Source organism: Corvus moneduloides, chromosome 3 (assembly GCF_009650955.1).
Source record: "Corvus moneduloides isolate bCorMon1 chromosome 3, bCorMon1.pri, whole genome shotgun sequence".
NCBI classification, from domain to species: Eukaryota; Metazoa; Chordata; class Aves; order Passeriformes; family Corvidae; genus Corvus; species Corvus moneduloides.
The window spans coordinates 79,761,043-79,783,151 of NC_045478.1; the positions used below are offsets into that span (position 1 = coordinate 79,761,043).

General features: G+C 42.3%; 1 long non-coding RNA gene across 1 annotated transcript; it reads left to right on the forward strand.

The window, feature by feature from the left end:
* The first annotated feature begins 4,885 nt into the window (after positions 1-4,885).
* Positions 4,886-21,872, forward strand: LOC116440973. The gene is made up of 4 exons (XR_004238822.1): positions 4,886-4,989; positions 7,995-8,062; positions 9,763-9,896; positions 18,760-21,872. It is a non-coding gene; the product is annotated as an uncharacterized LOC116440973 (long non-coding RNA).
* The last annotated feature ends 237 nt before the right edge of the window (positions 21,873-22,109 follow it).

The window sequence follows — 22,109 nt, forward strand, 5'->3', positions numbered from 1 at the left end:
TCTTTGTAACAGGCAGATAATTTGCCATTGGCATTTCTCTTTGCCCAAGGAAGTGAGGTTGTTTTATACTTTGCCATCTCTACTGAGCTTCATATGCCTCTTCAATGAAGAACAGAATCCGGAGGCCATATGAAGTGTCTCTGTGTCCACTGGTGGTACAGTGCTGATGAATCCCAGTTGGGATGCAGTCCCAAAAGCCTGCTGGATTTGGTAGAACTTTGGAGCTATTTTACCCTTTGTACTGGCTGTGAGTCTGCAAGCATCTCATAAACCAGCAAGCGTGTTTGGAACTGCCTTTCTTCTGACACAGAACTAAGAACTTCATAAAAATAGGATAATCATAAAGCTTTCTCTATTTTATCTCTGAATTCTCAAGTTGGGCTTCCCTGAAATCTCCTTGCCTAGGTCTGTGCTATAAATCTGGAAATCTGAAAAAACATTGGAATGCATGGAAATAAAATTGAATGATGTAGAAATTTAGTACAAATCGAGAGAGAACAATCTTTGCATTTTTACTTTATCAGACAGTCCTACCAAATTATATTCTTACTAACCTCCAGTTGGTTAGACCTAGGCTGGTATGGAAATATAAATGTACCCCAGCCAAAGGAACAGACTGGATGACAAGCTTTTAGTTTTCTAACATACATGATAATAGTCTGGTGGCAAGAAATCTCTTAGAATCTAAACATTTACATGAAAGTCATTTACATCTAAACATATTACATTAAAGTCTTTGGTTTCACATGTAACCACAAGGATCCAGGAGTATAGTTTATTAGAGGTATTTATTATACCCAAGACATTTGGATATAAAAAAGACAAATATAGAGAAAAAAAGAGACAAAATAAAGAAAATATAATTTTATGATGGACTGCTGGAGTGTCAGTTTGAGTCTCAGGGAGGACAAATTGACTCCCTCATTATTTAGAACAGCAGAAATGGGAACACCTTACTGTAGCAAAGATTCCTAAGAACACTGAATGAGGATGGGTAGGACTTTCTCTTTTGCTGCCTTCAGGAACTAGTGAGGACACTTGCATACGTAGAGTCAAGCTGTGGATTTCCTCACTGATAACACGGGCATCCTGCTGCGTAAGTGCTGCTGGATCAGGGCTCTGGGCTGCTCCTCCCATTGGCAACTCTCAGAATTAATGAGTTATTTCTGGAGAGGCATATTCTGTCAGCAGCTCACACTGATTACAGTAATAATAATATTAATAACAACAATAACAACAACAATAATATCATCACCTTTTCCCATGGCTTCTGCCTGGAGTCAGTGACTACAGTCTTCCTAATAAAGTTGTCACAAGTCAGTGACTGCAGATGTCAGCTCTGTGAGTTGTGGTGGTGACCTGTGGTGCAGTCCATAACCCCCCTGCTTCAAATGCACTGACAGGCTGAGGACAATGTGCTTGCCCAGGACTGCTGCAGAAAGGGAGGAAAAACATTGCTGAGGCAGCTTTCAGAGCTGGATGTGTAACCAGGTCACTTCACTTCTGGCAGCTTGTAAAGTGAGAGAGGAAGTCTGCAGTGTACATTGATGTGAAGCAGAGGGAGAAACAGGAGTGAGAGAGGACAACAGAAATCTGCACACACACATACAAATAGGAGAAAAAGGAAGAGCCCTGATAATGAAGTGTGTAAGACATCTTCATATTAAAGAGGGATGAAGTGATTTCAAATTTAGGTCAGAAAGCAAGCACCTGTCAGCAGTGCTGAATTGTGTATTATTTAATGCAACTTTGCAGCCACTGTATCCTCTTGCTTGTCCACGAGTACTTGCATCATGAAGTCTCTGAATACTGAGGATCACAAACTCGTGGGATGTGATAGCAACGAATTCACACCAGTGTCTGTAAGATGCAGGGCCCCACACTGGGAAGAAACTACCAGAAGATTTGACTCCTCAGGGGCTGAGGAAGGTGATAGGTGTTGGTAAGCCTGGCACATGTGCATGGGGAAGGGGTAAGCCTGGCCAGAGGTGACGTCTGGCTGCATCAGCTGTTATAACTCGGTGGAGAGCATGTACCTCTTGCCATACTGGAGCACGGCCATGTCCACCTCAGGCAGCATCCTGCCAGTGACCGGAGCTCGTGCCGGATGCTTCAGAGGAAGGTGACGCCCTCCCCTCTCACCTTGGATGATGAACACGGATGATGATTGCACAATCCTACTCGGGGCGGGGGGGGGGGGGGGGGGGGGGGCAGACAGTGACTCCAGCCCATGATGAGCTTCCAGCCAGGAACATGGAGATAAATGGCTGTTGCAGTATCTGTCCCAGTCAGCATAACTGGAAAATGCCTTTTTACTGCATGAATATTTAACCTTTTCCTGAATCTCTTCACAATTATTATCTCATGAGAGCAAACGGAAGACAGGCTGTCTTTGCTCCCCGCCTCCACCAAGTCAGGGTCTTGGCAAGGACGTAGGATGTCAAAGGCACCACGGGGCATCATACCAGAGCACATTTGATGGGCCACTGCCTAAAGACACATGGCTTCCCCCCAGGTGCAGTGCCAGCTGCCCCTGGTGTGCCTGGCTGCAATGTGGGCAGGAGAAAGGAGTGGCAGTGTTGGGAGCCTGGCACTTTGAGTCAGCCAGCCTGAGCTGTGGGCAGCTCTAGTCTCTGTGATCAAGTTTTTAATGTGTTGTATTGGTTGAGGGGCAAACGGAGAAGAGGAGAAGAAGGTGAAAGATCAGTATGATTCAAGAAGTAAGAAGCAGTACCTTATAGGCTCTGCCCTACAGTAGCAGGTATCTTTCTCCTTTTTCTGGTTTGGCACCTTGTGCTGTTGTTTTAAAAATATATAGAAAATACTAAACTGGGCAATATATTTTCCAGTGCAATTGTTATCTTTGTGTCTCTTTTAGGAGAGTAAGAAATCAATATGCAGCATCTTTTCTGCTTACCTCCTTCCAAGTGACAGCTATTTGCTTTTCCTCTGGGGAGTACCAACGTGAATTATAAGTACTTGGCAACCAGGGCTGCACCCAGAACAGTTTATCATTTACTTGCCACAGGTTACACACTGTAAAATGATGGAACCAAGCCCTAAGTTAAGGTTTAACCAGATGTTAACTCCACCCTGGGAGCACTTGGATATCACCTTCTGAACAGATCACAGCAGGTGTGCAGAATTTCTGAACAGTAGTGCACGAACATCCAGGAGGAGAAGGGAATACATTCACCTATGCAAGGCAGAGGATTAAGTGCTTAAAAAAATATAACACCAAACTTTCAAAACTAAATATTAGATTCAACACTAAAAGTGTAATTGTATACCTTACAGGAAGAATCTTGTTAGCTTTCAAAGAAGTTTCACACTAATATAGATTTCAATAGAAGCTTCTCTTCCAGAGATATTGGCCTGCTCAGCAATGGCACCAAGCGAGCTGATCAGCACCAGCCCCAGGTCAGCATCAACCCAACCTGATAGGGACTTCTGCTTTGAGCCAGTATATTTTTAGTGTTCAAGCACACAGTGGCTACCACCCTTTAGGATTACAGCCAGTAGTGGAAACCACAAAAGCTTGTGTGAGAGGCTGTTCTTCAGGTTTTTCTTAAGTCCCGACTTGAAGCAGGATGTACAAGACCACAAGGTGGACTCCTGTGATTTCTGGTGCAATCTTGGAGATTTAAGCGTGTTTGAATAATTCAGCAATGTTTAGTCCACCACACCTGGGTGCTCATCCTCTGACAGTATGAATCTCTCTTTACTCCTCACTACTTGCTGCACTGATATACTTTCTCTGAACATAAATAATGCAACAAGGGCTGTATCCTCTGGAGAAAGCTCTAGTCTTTCATGGGAACTCTTCCAGACTGGATCCCACCCTAATCACATGCAGTCTATGAGTAAGCATTTTCTGGGTCAATTCCCTAATTGTCTTTTAATTTTTGGCCTTCTGAAAATTCATTCTTTATCCCTGTTACTTCATTCTCGCTGCGTATTTTTTTATCTGTATGATTCCACTAACCCTGAATACCCCCTGCCTGTAAAACGGACAGAAAACAGAGTTATCTTTCTATTATTTTTGCTGGTATCAGGAGGATATCAGATGTGAGGTTGGATTTTGGCTAAAATTAATATACTTTTCACCTGGGGAGAAGCATAGGAGGGTTTTCTTTACATATCACTAAGTTAAATGGAGGCTGGGAAAGTTAATATTTTAACTGCAGTACTGGATCAAGGGTATCTGGGACTAGCTGGCATGTGGCCTTTCATTTCTAAAATGTCGTGTAACACACTTTGTTACTGCTTCTCAGGAATTTTGTGGGGGGAAAAAAAGATATATTAAGAATAAGTGTGTTCAGAGTTGAAAGAAGATACTTAAAGAAGATGCAATTTTGAAAAATTTGGCTCAACTTGAGATAGACTATTTTAGAGTGTGAAAGGCTTCAATCCCGGCTCTCAGTCTGGATTTGAAGGAAAAGTCCACAGCACATTGACTTGACTAAACTATACCCAGAGAGTTATGTTGAGCACAGGGATTTGTCTATGCCTATGAACAGTCTGAAGCTGCTGTAAGCAGCCAGGAAAACAATGACAGTTTATTTTGTGAGCCATGCAGAGCACAGAGGCAGGGACCAGCATGGCAGGGTGGACACCTGGGCTTTCCCAAGCACAGAAAGCAGAAGCAGACTGATCAAGTCCCTGTCATAATTGGATGGACAATGGGATGAGCAACTTTTCCACTTCCATGTGAGCGATAGATGTATTTATACACAGATATTTCCTACCACGGTGGCTCATGGGGCGTTGCCAAGGAGAACAAGGAAGAGGAGGAGAACTGTGACCAAGTGGGAGGGGAAGCAGCAGTGGTGGCAGCCCTGCTGAGGGCAGATTTTAACAGGTGATTCAGAAACCAGTTGTGCTTTCAACAGCTGCTCTGCCTGCTGTACCAAGCACAGCCCTAAAACTGGACAGCTTTTGTGCCTGAGACATCCAAAGAGCTCTGCAGCTTCAACAAAATGGGATGAGGTGAGTGAGTCTATACTGGATGTGTTCAGGAGGCGATTGCTCCATGGAGATGCAACTCTCCTGCCTCACCCTTGCACAGGGGTCTGGGGGCAGACAGCAGCCCAGGGGAGTGACAGCTCTCTCTCCCAGTGTGATACCTCTTTTATTGGTGCCAGCTGAGTCCTGAAATCTCTGCTTTGGAGAGATGAAACACATGCTCTTATATTGAGATGGGACAGCTCTAGGGCATAGCCACACTTGGCTGTTTATTTCATTGTCTTTCATTTATTGTTTGGTGTTCCCCCTACCAGAAATATAATAATAATCAGAGAGATAGAGTAAACAAACAAGAACCTCTGCCTAAAGTTTCAATAAAAATTGAGCTTAACTGTCTACTAAGACCAAACAAACAAAAAAAGCCTCTTAATTAATTTTCCTTTTTGTCTTCCCTTTAATTTAATTAAAAATATGCTGGGTACAGAAGTAGAGCTATCAAAATCCTTTGGAAAAGACATGCATTTGCAGATCAACTAGAAATAAGTTTGCAGAGTCCTGTATGGGGACTCATGTTTTTGTGGCTTGCAACCTGTTTTTGCAGTTACAAAGAGATGTGAGTAACTCGGTACTGCAAGTGTTTGAATCAGCAGGATTTCTGAAGCTCCCAAAGTTTGTCTATTCCTGTGGGTTTGTTTTTGTTTAAAAACCCCCAAACCCAACAAAATGAAACAATGAAAACATAAGTGACTGAGCCACTCCTCCAAAAGGATGCAGGAGACCCCTGAGTTAGTCCTAGCATGTGCTGGCATGCCAAACTGTTGTTAAACTGTGCACCCATTATTGTCCAATGAGCTCATTCAGCGAGTCTCCATCCTTGCTCAGTAGCATGTATTAAAGCAAATTTATTTTGATCACCAAAATTGCAAAATAAGACCTGCCTGCCAACAAATAGCAGCATTGTCCAGCAAAATTCACTTGCTCCTGTGGCCTCCTCAGCACAAAGTCAAAAATCAGTGGTTTGAGGAGAAGTAGAGCCATGGCATGTGTTCTCAGCATCATGTACCTGTGTCATCCATGCCATCCAAGTCACTTGGACACCCCAGCCTTTCCTTTCTGGCAGTACTGATATCCTTCAGGAAGTTGGCTGTTGGAGGATGATATGACAAAACAGGATTGTGGGCATTGCAAGGTCTTCTTGTCTCTATCCTCCGCTGCTTAAATCTTGTTGTTATAGCTGTTCTAATTAATTCAAATAAAGACCTTAACTGCTCAAAGCTGTATTCACATTTTCCATTACTGAAATGCTATGGGGCAGTGAAAGGCATTTCTAGGAATGCAATACCCCGGGATATCCCTAGGCAATAAATTATCCTCTCCCCACTCCCCCTCCCCACTCATTTCATTTAAAAGTGAAGGGTGCTGAGTTTTATTAGGCCCCCTCTTGTCATCACGGTCTGTGATTTGCAGTCCCAGGGCTAGACTTCTCTTCCCTTTTTTCTCCCAAGCACCATGAGATCGTGTTACATTAGACGGCGAGGTCTGCCAGGTCACAGCCCCGGTCACTGTCACCCACTTCCCATTTCCTGCAAAATCCATAGGTGGGAACATTTCCCCTTCATCTTTGTGAACAAAGAAAAAAGAATTAAAAAAAAATGGTCTGAAGGTTTGCCTGTGCACAGATTGGTAAACAAACACACTTGCTGTATTCATGGGCGTATTGATGTACACAGCTCTACCTATGAGCCAGGTGGAAAGAAACCCTGAAAAAGAAAGGAGGGAAAGTGGTTAAATCTGGGTATCTGGAAAACACATTTCCCACTCTTGTACCACTTGTGACCGCCTTTCAAGCAAGCCATCACCCTGACAGGAATGTATCGCTGTTCAGCAGCATCCCCCTCACTGCCTGGGCGCACAGCAAGTCAGTCCAGCTGCCACTCCAGGATATGCCAATTATTAAGCTCAAAGCAAAGTAAAACAAACATTGATACAAGCATCAGTGTCAGCAAGGAACCAGAGTACATGCATTCCAAAAAGATTTATGATGTGAGACCCATAGGGCTCCAGGATGATTCTTAGAGAGTAGCATTTACGTCCATGTCCTTGCATGCTTATGAGTTAATATTGCATTTATTCACACTGTCAGGTGGCACATATACCCAAACCTTCAACGTGTGCATACAGCACAGCTGGGCAGTCAAAGAGCCAGGAGCCACCCTGGCTTGGATGCCTGTCCCTGGAGGAGCACCTTGTGTTGCCAGGGGAGGGACCAAAGAGAGTCTTTACCTCCTTCCCTGAGCAAACTGCTATGGTTGTGGAAACACTGGTGAGGGACAAAAAAGATCTTATGACTGGCCAGGAGATTCTGAAATCCTATATGCTTTTGCTCCCAAGTGACTTAACCAGCAAGTTAGAAATTACAATCACTGCAGCGGGATCGTCAAGGATATCACTGCGGTTTCAGTTCTGTAAAATAAAGACAGTTTCCCCCAGGGGAGTGGGAGAACCAAATTATTTTCTTTCTTCTGTGTCTCTTGCATTAAACTTCTGTGAGCTGCCTGTCTTCTGTGCTGACATAGCCCACAGCCAGAGCTGAAATAGAGGCCTGACTTTATCAAACTCTGCAGGTTACCTCCTTCTCTTTTATGGAATCCGTAACAGGAAGGAATTTTCTTTCTTATCTAGGAAGTGAACCTAAAATTGCTTTTCCTCAGGCTCCTGGTTTAGCTGAATGGTATTTGCCAGTAATAAACAGCAATTGTTAGCTGTAGTAGAATGGGGGCCCTTACCCTGGGAGAGCAATGGATATGGCTCAGCTAGCATCTGGAGTGAAGGGATGGGAGGCACAGCTATCTTTCTCTTATGAATTATTAGCAGCCCCAAGTGGGGATACAGTGGGGGTTGAACCATGTGTTTACCCAGTGTCTGAGACCAAACCAAAACAGTGTGGACCTTCAATACAGCAATGTTGTAGTTTTGAATGTTTGGCATTCACAGTGTAATTCATACCATATTCTGTATTTTTCTGAAAGGTTCATCTTCCTTAAAGATCCCTCTCCTGAAGCAATATTAAGCAGAGATACCAGACTTCTTTTTGAAGGTAAGCTTCCAAGCTGTAAGACCAAAAAGAAATCTGAATACACGAATCTTGAAGGTTCTTTAAATATATCAAGTGTAGAAGAGTGTACTGTGCATGAGGACAGCCATGAGAAATCCTGAGGTATTGAAAAAGGACAAGGAATGAGATGAAGCAAAAACAAGGAAGTTGCCTGGAGGGAAGCTATGTGGAGCTTCAAGGAGAAAGACAAAAGAGACTCAACCTAACCCCATGGTGCCAGTGAGAGTCTGGGAGATTCACACAGGGGGTGATATCTGAGAAAAAGGAAAAGATGATGCTGGCAGAGACAGTCTGTGTGAAGCACTTCCAATGCAGACAGGAAAAAATGGTGAAGAGCAAAGCAAGAGTTAATAGATTTCTGGGCAAGGGACATCACAGTAAGCACAGGAAGGAAAGCAAATAAAGAGTTGGAAAGGAAGAAAATACCCAACAGTTTCCAGTAGCAAGTCAGGGTGACGAAAAGGGAGGCGAGAGAGGAATAACATCTGACAGTGGAGATGCAAAAGGAGGTAGCAGGGAAGTTAACATCAGTGAGAGAGGCAAGTGGAGCTTTGCAGTGGAGAGCACTCAGTGCCTGTTTTTCTGGCTCTGCACAGCTCAACTGAGAGGCAAAGGAGCAGCCAGAAATGTTGAGTACAATAGAGATGGAGAAACCCTGATAGGGAAGTAAGTTGGACAACACAGGGTTATGTCAGCAGCTCAAGGTGTAACTGAAATCACCTTAGAGAAGGTAGGGAAATAAAAGAAGATCACAAGCCAAGTTGAAAATAAACTCAAAAAGCAGACGCAAAGATGCTGCCAGTTAAGAAGCAGCAAAAAGAAGACGTGATCCCAGAGAATGTAAAGAGCTCAGGAGGTGAAACCCTGGTGTCTAGAAATGAAATACAGAGATTAGTGGCAAAAATTCTTTCTTTCAGGCAAATCTGTTGAAGCAGAGCAGTCTCCCCTCAGTAGATACATGCTCCAAACCCAAGGTGTTTGGTTTCAATGGCAGACACTTGGTGTGCTGCTCCAACATTAACTGCAGGGAAAAAAAGTCAAAATTTATGGAATTATTCTCATCTGGGACTCAGTTGGGAACAACTGGTTGGCATAGCTCACTTTCACAGTGTGAGGAAACTGCAGCTTTTCTCCTGTGGGGTGTGAAAATGCAGATAAGAGGGTGCCTGATCCCTATCTGGAAGAACAGGTCCTCTGTCAGCAGGGCAGTTACATTTACAAGGAGTCTCAGATATCCCAGCATGGCAGGTAGAAAAAAAAGCAAAGGCGGCCCAAGTAGACATCAAGAAAGCACAGGAATACTTCAGATTGTGTGGCACTCTTAAGAAACAGAAGAGCTTTATTTGGCTTCATCAATGATCATTGTGTGTCCCTTCCAACTCAAAATGTTCTGTGGTATGTGTGTCATAGCTTATAGCTTTTAAACCTGTCTACCCATGGTGAGCCACTTGCATGTGTCTAACCAAGGATCAAGTAAGGAGACTTAGCCTGGACCTTCCCTGATTAAGAGTTACCAATTATAGCACGTTCCCAAATAGGGCAGATACAGGAGAAGGAAGCAGTGCTTTGTTTCAACACGCTCACCCTCACCAGCCCTGCAATGCCATCAGGATGGTTTCCAGCTTACTTTATTGTTTGGACTTCTTTCACTCTTCCCACTTCTCCCGTCTCTGGTGCCTCAGCTCCTTTTCTTCCTACCTGAACTGGACCCCACAGGATTTCTGAGGAGCAGCAGCAGCAGAGGCTGGCTGAGAGGGAAAAGATGCTTGGTCTGACAAGGCAGGACAGAGCAGCAGTCTCAAAGACCACGTTGCAGGTGGGTTACTCTTCATCTGTGACTGCCTTCCTGTTTGTTATGCCTAACTAGCTAAAGCAGTGGGTGGGAGAGGTTTTTGTGCAGGCTGCAAACAAGAGTAATTGTATGGGGAGTTTAGCGGTGAGGAGCTGCCTCCTGGTGTGCCTGCCCTGCAGTGTTCAAGGGGCTAAAAGTTTGCTAGGAAATGTCTTTGGGAGCTACCACCTTCACACAGGTGATGGGCAGACACCACAGGGAAAAGCAGTGCCTTGTTGCGGGAGGTGTTGGCACCCTGGGCCACCACAGCTGCGTCACTGGCACAGTGGATGGCTTTGCCCTGCTCTTGTTCATGGCAAGAAGCCAGCTTGCTGCAGGAGTTACAACTCTCAGCAAGTTTTGCCTGGCTATCTGAGAGGAGGATTTATCCCAGGGTTTTGCTGCCTTTTCTGCTGCAGTTTTCCTACTCTGAGTGTATGAAGCATTGGAGGTGAGTCTGATTTCCTTGACAGTCCCAAGGGGAATGAGGGGAAGCCTCAAGGAAAGGCAGAAAATTGAAGATTTAATGACTTATAGATGCTCTGCTCAGCCCCCTGCTCTCTGGTAAGATTAAAAGCTTGACCTGCTTCCTAAGTATCTCATGGCTGGATTTTTGTTTTATTTGAACAGAGCAATGCTGGGCCTGTAGGACCTGTGACTCTGCTTCTTCTGCTGGGAAATGCTCTGTGGGGAGCAAGGGTTTGTGAGCCAGGCCTCTTTGTGGGTCAGAGGGCAAAGAAATGGGGACAAAATACTTTTAAAAGTAGACTTCAGAGTGGCACATGAAACATTAAAATGTGATTGAAAACCATGTACAGCTGTGTCTCCTCTTCCGCACAAGCGCACACTCCTGAGTCTCCAAAAAGTAGGACATGGGGAAAGAGTTCAGCCTGATAAACTAGCAGCAGACATATTTCTAAGCAAATTTCCCCCAAATCCCTGTCAGTCACACCGTGAAGTGCCACAGACACTTCAGAACACCTGATTTCTTTCTTATAACGAATTTCTTGAATATTGATCCTCCTTTAATTCTTTCCTCTCCCCCATAAAAGGCAAAGATGTTGTCCAAAAGAACTAGATTGGAATATTTGGGTGAGCATTCGTATTTAGGTTTCTTAGTCTAGAATTCATATAAGACACCAGAGCAACTGAAGCTGGTAAAATTTGTGGCCTGAAAACACAAAACTCTCTGACAGAGAGCCCTCAAAGATACTGTGTGTCTTTTGGACTGGTTGTGGACATCCTCCTGTCTCATGCTAAGGCCTCTTATTGTGGTTTAAACTTCTATCAAGTAAGTGAGGTCTAAATTCCTTCACATATAACTACCCCTGAAGTGAAAACACATGTGTAAAATTATAGGAGATCAAACTTAGAAAAGTTCATAAATGCATGAGTATCTAAAGTCTTTCATAAAGGCTTCTAAAAACTGTTTCTTGAAGACAATTTCTCCTCCTAAAATTAAATTTTAATTTCTTACAGCAAACAGGGTAAAATTTTACCGCAAGGATAGAGTTTTGTTTTTTGTAGACTTTTACCCCAGATCAAACTGGGTTAATAAACTTCTGAAATATGTAATGAACCCGTCCCAAGTTTACAGTTTATATTGTTATCTGATATTAGCAAAATTAAACCCGTCTTCATTGTGAAATGTAGCCTGAGGTTTAATTTTTAAGCTGGCCATGCAGCCATAGACAGAAGAGTTGATGATACTACACAGAAACTGAGCCCCATGCTCGTGATTCAAAACATGCTGGGCCATTCACCTCTGAATTTAAAGTGAACTTTAAGCAAGCACTTCATTGGTGATTAAAAGGCAAATGAAGAACACCAAAGAGATCACATATATGTTTAAAGTTACAAATGGTTTAGTCAGTTGTTGGATTTTGGATCAACTAAGCATGCCAGTGTATGAAATCCAATCAGGAAGATGTCTGTGAGCACTTCAACATCTTCTATCTGACTACTTGTTGACATTTTAAATGTTCAGGTATAGATATCGGTATAACTATATATGAAAGAATTAGATTTTTTTTCCTATTTCCATATAGGTTGAATCTAGTAACAGCTTGTGTTTTATCTAGAGAAGCCTCCAGAAAACTTTTTCATCTTTTCTGTTCCAAAACCACTCTCCTGGTACTGGAGATAGAGCAGCTTTAGACTCTCAAAAGGTCTTTTGGTTACCTGACCCAACCAGACACAGACAAGCCTTTACCTGTTACTGACTCATTAAGAACTGGTTAAAAGGCAACTGATCTGCCCCAGCTCTTTGCTCTCTGCACAAGTGACTGGAGTCAGGGTTTAAATGGGGATGTGGAGCTGGATGACTGGGCTGTGTTTGTAGCTGTGAGAGGAGGGGAGGGCAGAGCTGTATACACACATATACATGCTATTTAGGCAAAAGTTAAAGCACAGCTATAAAAATTATTCATCTCCAAGCAGGCTTAAAGGGTAAAATATAATTTAGACCTATCAAGCAGCAAGCAGAAAGATGTTTTGTCACTAATGTCTAAAGCTATGAAAATGTGACATTTTTTCCATCATTTCTGCAATAATCCACTGTGCAAGGCAGGGTTAAGTTTTCTTTTTCATCACAAGCCAGTCACTTGAAGTGTTGCTAATGTCTGAAATAAAATCTGAGTGTCTCCCCAGACTGTGATGCTCTGGGTCTATCTTTTCTCTTTTCGTCCGCATCCCACTGGACATGTCATACATTAAATATGTATTATTTAAGTTGGCTCATGGGAAAAGCAGTGACTGTGTCATGTACTAATGGCCATATTTTTAGGGTTACCTACCAGGATTGTACCTTGGCCACTGGCATATTGCCTGAGAGTGTAATGATAATGAACAGATTTGCACCTGTCTCTGTAAAATTTTATTACTAATTTGTGATTTTTTTACTCTTCTTAATGACTCTCTGCCCTTCCCTGTTTTACTGCAGGATGCTCTAAGGCTTCTTTGATTTCAGTTAGTATATATGGAGAGAGAAATAACATTTTATTACCCCAGATAGGTGTCAGGACCTGTAACTCTAGTGAGATGTGGGTGGTTCTGAACAGTGTGTGGACATAGTGAAATAGAATAGAAAACACCAAAAATTGGACTGGTGCTGATGCTTAGAATTTCAAGACATTAGTTAAGCAGCAATTTATTTAGACATTGAAGTCAATGGACTACTGAAGTTCTCATCACATTGGTGTAAGAGACTGTTTACTTACGTGCCTCGTCAGAGATAAAGCCTTTAGTGTCTGTGTTTCAAAATGCTGGCCTTGGCCATGACCCAAATTGTGTTATACCTACTTTTTTTTTAGCGCAGGGATATTCTGCAACAATTATCTATGACTGTTGCTCTGCAACTTGGTGTCCTTACAAAAAAATTAATTTTTCAAGAGAGGTGAAGAAATCAGCTATTTTTATTTGGCAAAACAATGGCTGAGAAGGGATGTGACTGCTGAGTGCAAATACATCAAGGAGCAGTAAACCTGAGGGAGATGAAAAAAGCTATTTAAGCTAAAAAGTAACTTGGCACATGAACAAACAAATGCTAAGTGGTCATGAATAAAATTAGCAAAAGTAGAAACAGGTTGCCAATGATCCAAACAATGAGAAAGGACCTTTCCAAGAGAAGAAATACAAGCACAGTAGTTTTTAGTGTTTTTAGTATTTTTATGAAGGAGTTTAACTAGTTCCTGAAAGGGAATAAGGAGATTCAGCTTGTTGGTGCAGCTAAGCAGAAGGGCCTGGGATCGCTCCCATGTCAGGTTGATACCTGGGTGAATAATCTCTTTCTCCTGTATCCTTGCAACCTATTTTACATAAACAAAGACTTCAAGTCCAATAGTGGAAAGCAAAGCAAAGAGGTGGCATAGCATGACTCAGGTCTCTTTCTTGGAAATACAGGAAGCTGAGAATTTGTTCAATGGTACAGAGTGAACCCTCACTTAGGTCCCTCTTGTGATGCTGGAGGACTGGAGCAATGTTCAAGATTCACATCAGAAGGCAGACATTTGTTTTTATCAGTTAATACTTTCCTATTTTCTATATTTAGAATATATTTAAAGAAAAATACTCCTCTTTTCATATATGAAAAAAGGCAAGATCTCCCAAGCACACTTATCCCCACAAAGCTAGACACTCTGGGAAAGAGATGATCATTCCAACACCTAAATAACTAATCTTTAGTTAAACTAGTGTTGATTATTAAACTGAACACCTGTCTGCAAGCCTTACAAGTGTCTGTAGGACCACTGATCCTTTGACTGGCACGCTAATTTAACTTTACGTCTTTGAAGAGTACTTCCCTTTAACAGATTCCATAATATTGCTGAAGTGTTTGTTCTATTTCCTGACTTGACTTCTACTCTGTCACTGTAACAGCTCTTTAATCACCATATACTCTTTTGTCACACTTAAAGAAGACATCAACAACTTCCATTGTGTCAAGTGAAATCTCACCAGGCAAAAATCAAGAACCTCCTAAAAAGTAGAGTTTGACTATTGATATTTATTGTGACACATCCCTTATTCAGCTGCAGGCAATGCCACTCCATTCTTTCCAAAATGATGGACCTGCCTGCTTGTACTGATAAAATAATTAGATCTAAAATGTGAATATCAAACTGAATATACAGAACTATTTTCTAGCTTTTTCTGAAACTGCTAGATGGACTGCTAAGCCTCAAATATCTCATACACTACCATTTACTTAACCATCACTCTTCTAGATGGACAGTTTATTAATGTTCTCACCAAGAGGTCTCACAAACCATGCTGCCCATCACTTGAAAATTATATCATGAAAATGTTCTCTGCAACTTGTATGTGATATTGTCACTTTGTTTTCCTCCTCTTCTGTCCCTTGGCTGAGTGACAAGCCAGTGTTGTGTGGACCTATACTAGGTCTTCATTCTTTGGAGGAGCAACTCTCCCACCAATTTCAGATGAAGTCTTGTGGAGACAGTCACCCAACATATTGCTCAGGTATTGCCCAGCCACTTGCCTCAGGAAACAAGCAGCAAAGATCCTGATCTCACCATCATCATGAGGAAGATCTTTTTGCTGTCCTTGTGAGCAGGTGTTGATTAACCTCATTTCCTGGGTGCAGAGTGTGCAGACAGCTTTTGTGTCCTGGGAAGTGATCCATGCACAATTGCCTCACTTCTCAGGACCATTATCATCAACTCTTCCTCTTTGCTGATCCTTTGGAAAGGGGATAATTTTTTCCCAGGCTGTTCATTACTGTGAACAAGGGAAGGAGGGGCAGGAACAGCAGCAACAGTTTGACAAATGACCCTTAGTAACAAATTAAACAAATGGTAAAAATTAGCTGTGCTACAGACTCCCTTAACTCCCTCTCCCTTCACCTCTGCGCAAGCATCTTCCTTCCCACCTGCATCGCTGAAAGAGATCTTCTCAGGGTCCTTAATTATCAGGAACACATTAATGGAGAGGAAGGATGACCAAAGCACACACAATTAGTCACTGAATATAACTGTAATCCACGACAGATTGGATGAATAATTGATTCTTAAATCCAGCACTGCCCAGGCACCAATAGGAATACCCAGCATGGAAGTGCTCTGCCCCCAGCAATCACTTTCACACCAAAAACTGTGTCTCAATGACTTACATCAACAAAAACAACCCAGTGTGTACAGCAGAGTCAATTGTTAACTTACCCCACTCAATGGACCCTCACAGCCTCTGGAAACAAAAAGGTGCAGAGTTTGTGCAGATGTTTTAGCTCCTGTTTGGAGCGGAGGAGGCAGCCAGGGTTGCAGCATGATCTGTCAGTTTAGTCCCAAAGGACTGGCCAATTCCTCCTGACTCTGTCAGACATTTTGGAAAGACTCCCACTTGTAGGAATATATTCATACCTGGAGCTTGAGCACAAAAATAATGTTTCTGCATCTGTAAATCTCAAAGGTATGTGTAAGCAGAGGCTGTGAAAATAGACCTCTGACCGTATCTGGCAGGGTCATTCTTATGATCTGATGTTGGAGGCTGCAGAGACATCCTTGCCTTCCTGCTCAGCATGTCCCACCATGTCTCCTCATACAACCATCCAGCTGGTAGTGAAACTTAGCACTGGGCCATATCTCATATCCTTTGCATGATCATGCCCACTTCTCATCTTTTTCCAAGCTTCATCTGAAAAGGGCCATTTTACCTTCTGTTGATTAATGTTAGTCTTTTAGTTCATTTAATGTCAATATTTGTGTGGAGGTAGTAAATGAGGCCAAGCTGTCTTCAATTGCCTTTCCATTTTTGATTAAGGTCACCAAGTTCTGCCCTGTTGTTAAACAGGTGCCTCTTTTAAACCTCACTAGAGACTGACGTGTTTCTTTCAGTAACTCCCACGTTTGAAGGCAAATCCCTTAAACTAAAACTCTTCTCCCACTTCTTCAAGGAAGATCTTGACTCTGATGTGCCACTTTTCCAACGTGCAGAAGTCTTCTTCTGGGTCAGTCAGAGATCTTGCAACAGGGTGTGATCCAAAATGTGGCCCAATGAGGAGTGCTGGTCTTGTGGGAGACATTGGACTATATATATCTCAGTCTTGTTTCTGAATGACCACGACTGAGACCACCCAAACATGCTTTAACCCATCTCATTGATGTTGTAAATCCCAACCACTTCTCCCACCTCACAAAGCATAAGAAACAGGAGAGCTGAAGCTACAGAGTTGCTCTCTTTACTATACTTATGTGCCTGTTATGTCTTAAGAACAAAAGGTTACTGCATCAGCAGACTGAAGTAGCTGATTTTCTAAATGGAATAACTTTCTGTCTTTATTTCTTAATTTTCCTTCACAGTAATGGAGTAATGGAGATTAGTCTGAATCAGTCTAAACACTTCACAGGAAAACTTTCATTTAAAATCATCTGCATGAAGTACAGATTTGGAGAATGAAGGTGAAAGAGTTTATCTTGTGGTCAGCCAAGCACACAGAAGAGAATTCATAGTTGAAAAAGACAACAGGGACCCTCAGTAGTGTCTAATTATTTGTGTGTGGTGTTTGCCAAACAGTTACATTTTCAGTGAAATGTTTAGAAGGTCCTTTTGGGCCAATGCTGTGTCACAGCTTTACTTTTGTCATAACATTCCTGCTATGAATCTCTCAGTAATGAACACTGAGATCTCACCAGTGTGTGGTGAAGGATTCCTTGCAATAAATCTGGAGGTTTTATTTGTAAAATTTTGAATTGCATCAGGTTATACATTTCAGTTTCCATCCATAAAGTGACATCCGAAATGCCTGGATACCAAACATTGAATATTTGCTTAGAATGTCCTCCTTTTCCAGTTTAACTTTAATCTACAAATAACATGTCAAAAAATAGCCATTCTTACTTGTACTGGGGCAGAAATCTCCTGAAGACCAGATTACTTCATCAGGTCAGATGATATCAATAATTTCAGCATGAGAATATCATCAACCATAGTCTGTAAAGAAGCAGGACTTTTGTGCAGGATCCTGTACACACAAGCACACACAAGTGCATAGGTGTGTGCACACACCTATGTGCTGTAAGGAGCAGGAAATATGGCTAAAATTTTAGAAAAATCTTCTGCATTTTGCCTTAAGAATCCCTAGGTGTGGATACCCAAGAGGCAGCTTATCCTGGGCATCCAAAATGGTTTTTTTTTCAGCATGGAATCCTGATGGTAGCCAGAGAGGCCTGAGGAGTTTGGCGTGCAAAGGAAGGGCCAGGACAATGTATGACCTCCCATCACAGGCCACCCCTGACACCAGCACACCTCTAGAAACAGGACAAGCCTGAGACACACTGTCCTGAGAACCACTTGCCCTCTGTCCTTCACTGCCAAGTCAAAGAGGGAGGAAATCTCAGTGAGATTTCCTTTCAGCTCATGGAAATAGAGCTGTAAAGAGCACACACAATCATCTTGAAAAAAGCTACCTATTGCAGGTAACACCTCATTTGGAAATTGAAAAGGCTGGGTCTCTTAAAAGTGATGCATGTTTGATTCCTGACAAAAGCACAAGAGGAACATTTTGAGGTGAAGAGTGAAAATCTGCCAAGCCACCCTAAGAGAAATCTCTGAAAGATTAACTTGTTGGACTAAGTGTCTGTGTAGCCCAGCTTCCCTATTTATCCAAAGCCATAAGGTAGGATTTCAATAGACCACCTACCCTGTCACTCTACTGGATAAAGACTTGATTTCTCATTTAGGAGCCAGAAAATCCTTCCCTGCCGTGAGAGCCTGTTCAAGGAGTACTGCTGCTTACCCAGGGCTCTATTTTTATACAGACAGATGACTAAATCATCAGTTTTGTTTGCTATCAGTAACGCAAATAACAGTGTGTGTCTGAGTCACCACTAATCCAACACTGTTTCAGGAAAACTGCAGTAAAGCCTGCTGTGAGTGCTTACTTCCATGGGATGTTGGCCTACACCCTTATTGCCCTGGAGCTCCAGAGATACTGGAGGCTGTTGGGCTCATCACGGTGACGGTGTCTGGAGCATCACAGCCTACACAGCCTGCACACAGTTCAGAGAAGACTGCCTTCCTCAGGCATGGCCCTTTGCCCACTTACATCAAGAGCATAACACTTATTTGGTACAATGGGCCAACTGCTCAGCTGTGTGAATCATTTTAGCTCCCTTTGAGTCATTGGTTGTGCTGATTAATTACAGGAATGGGGTATCCACCACCTCTCTGGGCTACCTGTTCTGTACCCACTTGTTCTAGTGTTTTGCCATCTACATTGCCAAAAGTTTCTTCCTTGGATCTAATCTAAACCTACCCTCTTTTAGTTTGAAACCACTACCCCATGCTCCATTGCAACAGTCTGCTAAAAAGCTTGTCCTGATCTTTCTTACAGGGATGTTCAAGTGAAGTACAGAAGCGACTCTGAAGTGCTGTGTTCAGGCTCTGGGTCCTGCGATCCCCTAAGCCAGACAGCATTCATGCCCACACTTGGTTGATGTAATTGTTGTGAGCAAGGCAAGTACTTTTAGTGTGAAGTCTGGGGCTGTCAACAGGTTGCAAATAGACAAATAAGTTCTCCATAGTTGTGGTCAGAGATTTCTGCTGCTCTTAGAGATCAAGTCTACCCTTGGTAAAGTGCTGCAAAAAGGGTCAAGTTCCTAAAGAAGTGAAAACCTGAGAACTGAGTCATTGCCCATTGCAAAGACAAGTAACATCACTCTAAATTTTTATTAGGAGAAACACTTAATAGAATCATTTAGGATTGAAAAGACCCTTAAAATCCAACACATATTGCCTTCTTTTTTACCTTTAAAGGATGAAATTGACACAAACACATTTATTTCATTGAATTAGCATAAATTGTGGGCTTCTCTAATTTTGCCAGCCAAGAGTCTCACAAGAGAGTAACACCCAGAGTACACCCAGTAAGATTTCCAAACCACTGCTCTTAGGTTTGAAATTTTGTGAGAATAGCCTTTTCCCTGGCATTTTGGTGCTCTTTCTTCAAGTGAAAAATGGAAACACAGAGGGCTCAAAATGAGAGGGAGAATTTCAGCAAAATGAGAATCAAATGGGAACTTTCTAAAAGGCACAGTTTGATATGAGCTTGGTGATGAAATGGGCAGAAGTAGCTTGTTTTTCACAGAACCCTAACTGGATCTCTGTCTGTGCTGGTTCATATCCCACCAGTGAGGATGGTGTGCAGGGTTCAGTCCTGCTTCTTTCAGAGGTCCTGTAGAGGGAATCTCATCCTGTATGGACAAAGCAGCTGTTAACAGCTCTGTAAGATTTGAGCTTCAGAGAGTTAACTCACAGCTCACCTCTGACTTTGACCCTGTGAACTAACACAGCAGCTTCCTTCAAACCCTTCCAGTATCTCCTTGAAGAAAATGTTTTAAAACAAGATATCAGAACAAAAGCGTGGTTAAAGACTATGTGGTTTGCAGAGAGTTTTGTCTACCCCTGAAAAACAAGAAACTCCAAGTAAATATTTACAGTCTGCTCATTAGAGGTTTAGACACAAACCTACTAGAGCTATTTACAGTTTGTTAGTTAGGAGTTTAGATACACACTAATATCAGCACTCAAGAATTAGTCACTCTTCCTATTCCCATTATGCAATGAATTCAAGAGACAAGTTTTGTCCTCTGATGTTTGCTGTGGGGAAGGTGTATATAACCACAGGGCAGCTTGGCCAGAGATGTAGAGCTCCCACGAAGGAGGCGCCACCTCACTAGCATCCAAGGCAGTGTTATGTGAACAATCTGAATCCTTCAAAGTGTCTGCCTGTGGCAGAACATCCACACCCCCCAGTAAGTTGCCTTGGTCCCTTTTTTATGGGGTTACTTCTAAAAGGTGGCTGAATTGAGAGTGGTTTGACAGCAAGAAACCAGGCAGAGGCCTTCTACATGGGCACCTGCTTTGTTCAAGTCTCTGTTTTCCATGTCATTTGTGTATGCACCAAATGCTGTCAGCTGCCTCCTCTCCAGGCTGCTCAATATCTTCAGAGAAACCAAGCAAGCAAACCAGAAACCACAGGTAGGTAAGCTCTGTCTGCCTCTGCCCCAGAAAGAAGTCCTGTGTATCACAGCTTGTACTTCACTCCTGCGTGTGCACTCACTGCTTCACATCAACCACTGCTGATTCTGCATGTGCTCACCAGGCACTTGTTGGGAAAAAGCCTGTGGCAAACACGGCTTTACATCATTGAAAGGGTCTGAAATACAGCTATGAAAACAGTTGCCTTTTTTATTTTCCTTGCAGCATCATTTATATTCATTTTTAACATGGCAAAACTCTTCTAGAGGAATCACTCCATTACAGCAAAAGGATAAAAGAGTGAGATTGAAATGAAGCCCAAGCAGGTGTATGTTGCCCTCCCAAATGCTGTTTCCCTTCTTTCCCATTCCCTTCTCCTTTGACATAGCTGGAAGGTTGTTTTCTTAGCACAGCTGGAAAGTGAGTTGATTGTGGTCTCGAGCAGGATACTTTTGGGCAGCCATGAGTTAAGAATTACTTAATATTAGTTAAAGTAAACAGTGCTATTAGTTTTACCTTTCCAAAATGTGATAATAAAACAATAATGTAAGTCACCGATTCCTGGCCTTTCTCCAGTGTTCTGAAGTTTTGTTATGATTTACTGGATACAACAATGTCAGGCAAATCTATTATCTTTCAGATGGCTGTTTATCTCAAGCCTGGTCTCCAGACCTGGCTTTTTTTTCAAGGCATGCAGCTTTATCTTGAATTCACAGAGATTGACCTGTCTGACTCCTGCTAGAATATGCTATGGTTACTTTCCAAACTATACACAAATATATACATGAAAAAGCAAAGAAGAAGCATATGGTGATGCCAGAATTTTAGTTACATTTTGTGTTGGGGCAAGTTTTGAGTTTATTTTACTTTTAATCTCTCTGGTGGAATGAAAGCGGTGGTATACAATAGCATGCCTACATCAAAACATTGGCAGATATATTGCGTGATAACATTCTGATCTCTGATTCCACTGACATAAACTCCAGAGTGGATCTCCTTCTCCTCTTGATACTCTTTACAAGTTCCACTTTTTGTTTTGCTTTGTTTTAATCTGGAATTTGAACCTATTGCATGCAAAGAAATGACACATCAGTAAGATTAGCTTCAGGACCCAATATATTAAAGGCAGGGTAATTGCAGTGCGCAATTACTTTACATAAGGTGGGGAATTGCAATGTGTGGATCCAGGACTCATTTAGATTGGTGTTCAGATGTCTGACTGGGAAGGACTCATTGCTAGGTCTGAAAATGTTTATTGGTGGCTATTTGGCTTCCAGTCTTTCTATCAGGTCTGACTACTCAGCTATTGTGCTTTCTCCTTCCTACTGCAGTGCCCAATAAACTCTTCATGTCCATCACACATTGTTATTTCATCAAGTACTTGAATACTGGGTTTGCTGTTCAGTTAAAAATGTCACCCCAGAATCAACAGCATGGGAGCACCCTATTCTGGAAGAATATTGCATAGAAAAAGTATGTTTATCATACTGTGGTACAATTGCTAAAATATAAGCATTTCCATAGTTAAACAAAAGAAGCTGGTATTAAGTAGGAGCGCTCTTTAAAGACTAGGTTCATGCTATTCTCAGCATATGGCAATGTTTTTGTACCTGTTAAGTACTGATTTACTCTATCAAAGGGTTGCCACTGCATCCTGGAGCACAGAGGAACCTTTTCTGCTTTCAGAACCAAAACAAGAACATG